At 41.8% G+C, this 7,281-nt stretch overlaps 1 pseudogene; it reads left to right on the top strand.

Annotated features, from left to right (window-relative positions):
- The first annotated feature begins 4,522 nt into the window (after positions 1–4,522).
- On the top strand, positions 4,523–6,790 carry LOC127160554 (uncharacterized protein K02A2.6-like; annotated as a pseudogene).
- The last annotated feature ends 491 nt before the right edge of the window (positions 6,791–7,281 follow it).

Raw genomic sequence — 7,281 nt, forward strand, 5'->3', positions numbered from 1 at the left:
TAGCTACATTAATTAAACACCTACAGAAATATCCAAATGGAAGTGTGTGTGAAACGCACCCCTGGTTAACCCATCTTGCGCTTAGTCATAGCAAATTACAAAATCATCTTTTCTAGATTTTGGTTAAAGTTTTAAGCAAAAGAAGAAATTTTAAACGCTTTAAATATATTGAAGTATTTTTTCAATATATTTGAAATGTTTGCTGCATAGTTAAAACACGCTATTTGTATAAAATTGCGTTACGTCGCATGACTGGCATCTAATAATTACATTCAGATATAATGTAAGCTAAAATACCTGTAGCCTAAATCAAAATGTTTACAAACATTATAAACACAAATAGGCTATTTTATTCCCTTCTCTCCACAACAAATTATCCACAACATTGTCATTCACAAAGACACAGCACAGTAAGGCGCTGGTCACGCTGAATGCAACAACGGACTATTTAAATTGAGCATTGTAATTTTTTTGTTTCTTTAAAATGTATTGTATTTTGATTATGAACAGGCTGCGATGTCAAGGTAGCAAAAATGTTGTGTGAGCGCGGAGGCGCCGGCGCGATCACTGCATTGATTTCCCAACTGTTGTAATTAGTCATGCTGGTTGGTCATACAAGCACGATATCATTCATCACTGTAAAGCCTCGACTAAATAAATAAATAAATAAGTACAAATTGTTGTTATTAATAATAATAATAATAATAATAATAATAATAATAATAATAATAATAAAAGAAAGAAAAGAAAACTGTAAATAAAGAAAACGGCTTTTAGCCTTGTTTTCCTTTAGGTGAATTTTGGATCGTGTCACAATGTATCGAAACTCAGCACTTTTTTTCTCTTTCGTTTTGTTAATCAGTTACTGATTTAAGTGAAATATATTTAAGTAGCCTATGTTTTTGTGCCCTAGTCCACTGCTGCGCTTCTTTGACAATGGCAAAGGCAAACGCTTTAGCGGTTCACTGAGGACTTTTCATCAGATTTTGCCATTAAATTTACCGTTCGTTCTCAAAATTTAAAGTGATCAAGACATTTCTCCGGAGCACAATGTTACAAGAAATACTTATTTATTCCTGCAGGGATTTCAGTCTGACTGAAAGGAAATATCAAATACACACATAATGTAGACTATGCTATTCAATAACAACGTCAAATGCATCAATGCAATAATAATTTACCACATTCATTACTGATAAATCAGTTATGTAAATGGAGGGACGGACTCAGATGCACAATAAATTTTCATGCATGAGGTCACCGCTGGTGGGAGGGGCCCCAGGTCGTTCTTTGCGGGGGGGTTCTAAGATGTGCGGTACGCCACTGCCTTCCATATAACATTCCTTGTACTGTCTATCTCTCCCTCAGAGCAACCGCTTTCTGTGAACCTCAGACCAGAGTATTTTACAACATAATTTTTTAGCGATGTGTTGTTTTTTAATTGATTTGGTTTGTCTTTTGATATTGCATTGGGCATTTGAAAGCATTCCAGCTCTTTTACTTTCCCAACCTTATCCTCCACAATTAAAACCTTAAAGAGGTAACTTGGCACTACTTTCGCTTTCCAAATCTTCTGTTTCTGATCTGTTTTTTCATCATTTGCTATGTAAAGCAGTGTACACATGGACATTGCGGACTGAATTTTCGTTAATTTTCTCTCGACAAAATTTCTCCAACACACTCCACATGCCGTTGTTTAATTCAGGAAGCTGTGGTATCACATTACTTATCAAAAAAGTGTCCTTATAGGCTTCCTGACACCATCTGTGATTAGCAGCTGCGGCAAGATGACCTCTGTTGTAGTCATTGTTATCACATTCTTCCATGCTCTCAGTTGCTTTGTAGAGTGGATTGAGTCATCTTCAAATCTGTCAGTAATTTTTCCCTTATTTTTATTAGATGAATTTGTAACCTTGTTACCCTTTTTTTCTCATCTGAATTTGTAACATTGTCAGCTAAAGTAGATTTGTTCAGTATTTCATACGTCCATGCGGCATTCCTAGTTTCATTGTCGTATAATGTAAAATAAGACTTTTTTTTGTTCTTTTCAGGAAGGAAAGGAAATCTATCTATGAATTTATAGCTGCAGCTGTCTTTTTTTCCCATTTTTCCACCCGTAGAGGTTGATTCATTTCTAAACATGACTGAGAGTGGTATACGTATGTAGACCGTTTGAGAATTAGGACTTTTTGATGATGATGTGTCATTCACACTCTCCTCTCCACAACTCTGGGATAAATCTCCAACATTGCTCTGGTCAGGCTGTGCTTCACTTGTTTCAGATTCATCAAAATGCAATGTTTTTTTTTTTTTTTTTTTTAACATCAGCAACAATATTGCAAGAGACCAGCGTTTTTTTTTTTTAAATGAGGTATTATCCATTCTTTTTGTTTTTCCCCAAGCTCATTTGATATCATCCTTTGGCCAGCAATCAGGCTCCTTTTCAATATTATTTCTTCATAATATTTTTATAAGTTTCATTTAAGTGAGGAGACCCTCCAATATAAACTAGCAAATCATTAAATATTTGATCTAATGTAACCTTAGGTGGGTCTCTTCCCCCTTTCTCAAGAGTGGTTTTACCATTTCTATCAGATTGAGGGGGTTGATTTTGTACAGAGTTCAATGTCATTTTGATGCAATAAGAGTGCCTTAAAAACGAAGTTAGGATATGAAGTAATCTGCTTACTTTTTCAACGTCTTCAATGAAGGGTCTTCTCTTCTTCTGGGAAAAATAATTCAAGACTTAAACTATAGAATTCTTAGAACAGGACTAAGAAACAATATGATTTACTCACATCAGCTGTGTGATCTGTCAGATAAACAGGAACTTCTGCTGCTCTGATTTGACTTCACTTCTGTTCTACACAACACACACACACACATTTGGCTCATACATTATGCCCAACTCACACTTAAATTATTTATAAAATAATTCCATAATTTCTATAGTCGATACTGTCTGGTCTGGTGGGAAAGGTGGGAAAGGTTTGAGTTAAATGCCATCTGGTTTTGAGAGGCTTACAAAGAGTTTTTGTTCATAAAAGGATAGTGGAGCGAAACACACATAGATTGTTTAGATTGTAGTAGTATTTATGTAGTGTATTGACTATATATAAGTTGCAATAAATGAAGCCTCTTTAAGAGAGCAAAGATGGGGAGGGGAAGTGATACCCACTAGGGGAAGGGGAAGGGGAAGTTTTAGTCAGATTACCGGAGGTGCTGGCCGAAGTTGTATGTTTTGTTCTGTGCTGCATGTACTCAGTAAAGAGTTTCCGAACACCTCAGCCTCCTGTCATTCAAGTATCTTACACTGGCGACGAGCGGATTCGGACCGATTGTGTGCAGATAAGTGAAAGCTGCAGCCATGTCGATGCTCGGCCGTATCGAAGAGTTTGATGAATGCTCAAGCAATTCTTTTGAAGAATATATAGAAAGACTGGATTGTTTTTTTCCATGCAAATGATATTGAGGACGACGCGAAGAAATGCTCTGTGCTGCTTAGTGTGTGTGGCGCAAAAGCATATTCCACGTTACGTTCTGTTATCGCCCCAACGCAGCCCTCTACAGTGACTTATGCAACCATTGTGGCTGCATTAAAACGTCATTACAGCCCAGCGCCGTCAGAGATCGTTCAGCGATTTCACTTTCATAATTGTAAGCAGAAGCCTAATCAAAGCATTTCTAACTACATTGCTGAACTTCGACGTCTCTCTGTCCACTGCTCTTTTGGGGATCAGTTAGATGCAATGCTGCGTGATAGAATCGTATGCAGGGTTTTGGATGAAGCGCTGCAACATACGCTCACATTTAAAGAGGCAGAAGAAAGGTCATTAGCTGCAGAAACAGCATTGTTAAATGATCGACTACTTCGAAAGCAACAACATGAATTACTGCCTCAAGATGAAGTTCATTATGCAGCCCATACACATGCATCAGCACACAAAGTGACAACTGCAAGTGAAAATCAGCATTTTCCACAAGCCTGTAAATTTTCCACTGCTGTATGCCATTATTGTAAAAAAAAGAGGACACATTGCTCGAGTGTGTTTAACCAAGACAAGATATGGTAACAGCAAGGAGGCAGCCAGGGTCACAGCAGAACGACCTACAAACACTGTAACTCACGACCAGCAAAATGAGTACCCTGTTTTCAGCACAACTGCCAAATCAAAAAAGGGGGGCATAAGCCATATTTGGCCACTGTGATACTGAACAAACAAGCACACACAATGGAAGTGGATTCAGGAGCAGCATGCTCCTTGATTAGTGAGCATACTTATCGCTCATGTGGCCCTCTCAACCTCCTAAAATGCATGCAGACAGCGGAGTGTTAAAGCAGTGGTCGCAAGCAACTTTGGAAGTAAAAGGGAGGATATTTGTGGAAGTGCTGTTCAAAGGGACACAAAATACACTGCCTTTGTTCGTTATCGGGGGCCAGGGCACTAGTCTGCTGGGACGAGACTGGTTTGATGCCCCTGGGATATCATTTGAAGGGGTGCACAGAGTGCAATTTCAGGCCATGGAGGAAATACTGACTGAATATGCAGAGGTATTTCAGGACATTGGGATTTGCAGAATGCCCCCAATCTCAATTGACATTGATTCCACGGTGACGCCACGTTTCTTCAAAGCCTGTCTAGTTCCCTTTGCTTTACGGCCACAGCTCGATGAAGAGCTGGATAAATTAGTGGCTCAAGGGATTTTTGAACCAGTGCGGCATGCAAAGTGGGCCACACCCATAGTGGCTGTAGCAAAAAAAGATGGGGGTCTGAGGATTTGTCGTGATTATCACTGTATAGTGAACACAGCTGTTAAGCCTGATGTGTACCCCATTCCCACAGCATCTGAGTTGTTCTCAAAACTGGCAGGAGGAGTAGTTTTCACGAAACTTGATTTGAAACAAGCTTATCAGCAGCTCCCATTGGATGACGCAGCAGCCGACTTACTGACTATTAACACTCACCGCAGACTTTTCCGGGCCCGATGTTTACAGTTTGGAGTGTCAACAGCTGTTTCAATATTTCAAAGATTTATGGATACCTTGCTCGCAGGCATCCCAGGTGTCCAACCGTACCTGGACGACATCCTAATTTCAGGCAAGACCGTGGAGGAACACAATGCACGGCTAAGGGCCATGGCTAAGTGTTTCGCGGAAGCGGGGTTACGACTAAAAAAAGAGAAAAGTATCTTTGCAGCGAACCAAGTGGAATTCTTGGGATTTCATGTGGATAAGGACGGCATTAAACCAACTTGTGAAAAAGTGGACGCTATCCAAAAGGCTCCATCTCCACGGAACAAGACAGAGCTTCAGGTATTCTTGGGGCTTCTTAACTTTTACAGCTGTTTTCTCCCTAACAAGGCCACCGTCCTGGAGCCTCTGCATCGTCTTCTTGACCAGTCCGTCCCTTGGCGGTGGGAAGCAAAGCATGAGATGGCGTATGCTCAGGCGAAACAGTTGCTGCAAACGGATAAGGTGTTGGCGCATTATGATGAAAAGAAACCCCTAGCAGTGGTTTGCGATGCTTCACCCTATGGCCTCGGGGCTTTATTGTTTCACTTGGAGCGTGATGGCCAGGAAAAGCCCATTTGCTTTGCCTCCAGAACAATGACCACCACGATGCGGAATTATGCCCAGATCGATAAGGAAGCATTGGTGGTAGTTTTTGCTGTTAGAAAGTTCCACCAGTATCTAGCAGGCCGCCATTTCGTGATTTTTACAGACTGCAATCCCCTACTTGGACTCTTGCACCATTCCAAGCCCATGCCGGTTATTCTATCACCACGGATGCTGCGTTGGAGTTTGATAATGGGAGCTTACGATTATGAGTTGTGCTATAGGCCTGGAAAGCAAATGGGAAATGCTGATGCCCTGAGTCGCTTACCTCTACCCGCACCTGACACTGTTACACCTCCACCACTGGAAGTATTATTACTGGAGATGGTCCCAAATGCACCCATGCATGCTGAAAAAATTGCCAGCTGTACACTTAAGGACCCTGTCATGTCACGGGTGCTACGTTGGGTACTGCATGGGTGGCCGGCTGAGACACCTGATAGCCGGTTTAGGCCATTCATCTCGCGCTGCCATGAGCTCTCCGCGCATAAGAACTGTGTGCTTTGGGGAAGTCGTGTGGTTGTTCCTAGCTCGGCATGAAGGGAGGTACTGGCTATGCTACATGATGCACACCCGGGCATTGTACACATGAAGGGACTCGCGAGGAGTTATGTGTGGTGGCCGGGCATGGATGGAGAAATAGAGGAAACTGTCAAGGCATGCAGAACCTGTCAGATGTCACGTCATGCACCCACTAAAGCAAAAGTACATCCTTGGGAGTGGACAACGAAAAGATGGTCCCAGGTGCATATTGACTTTGCGGGTCCTTTCCAAGGCAAAGTATTCCTCATAGTGGTGGATGCACACAACAAATGGCTGGAGGTATCCCTGATGAGTTCTATGTCATCGTCAGCAGTTATTAACACATTGAGGTTGCTTTTTGCAACACATGGATTGCCTGATGTCATAGTTTCAGACAATGGCACTGCCTTCACATCCTCAGAGTTCCAAGAGTTTGTGGACCACAACAGCATTCGTCACGTAACTACAGCACCTTATCACCCAAGTTCGAATGGCCAAGCTGAACATATGGTGCAAACAACCAAAGAGGCCCTGTCTCGCATCACCAAGGGCGAGTGGCAGACCCGTCTGGCTTGCTTCTTGCTGTCACAACATATCACGCAGAATTCATCAACTGGAAAAAGTCCTGCTGAGTTGCTCATGAATAGGTGACTGACCACTGCCCTGGATCGCTTGCATCCTGACCATGGAGAAGATATGCTTCGCAAGCTGGAGCTGAATGCTGCAAAGGGCCACTGCACTGTTAGAGAATTTAGGCCACATGACTTGTGCTGCGTCCGAAATCGCATACTGCTTAAGTAGGTACTACATTTAAATATGAACGTACTACCCGACCGTTAAAAAGTACGTTCTATATAGTATGAATGTGGGTAGTATGAATGGAATTCGGACGTACTACATCCGCCATATTGATGTTGTCACGTGTCATGCGTCGTCACAACAGCGCGAAAATTTAAAGAGACTGCTCCACTGCACGAACACCGGCACCGGCAATGTTCGGCGTTTTAACGTTGATTGGACAGACAGCTCAGAGAAGGCGTCGGTCAGCTGCTCGCAGATCACGCCTTCGTAGACAGCTTCTAGATTATTTATCAAATAACGTAAGTATAATTACTTATTTAGCTAGCAAATTTTACCTTAGA

The sequence above is a fragment of the Labeo rohita genome, unplaced genomic scaffold, assembly GCF_022985175.1.
Source record: "Labeo rohita strain BAU-BD-2019 unplaced genomic scaffold, IGBB_LRoh.1.0 scaffold_385, whole genome shotgun sequence".
In the NCBI taxonomy this organism is placed as follows: domain Eukaryota; kingdom Metazoa; phylum Chordata; class Actinopteri; order Cypriniformes; family Cyprinidae; genus Labeo; species Labeo rohita.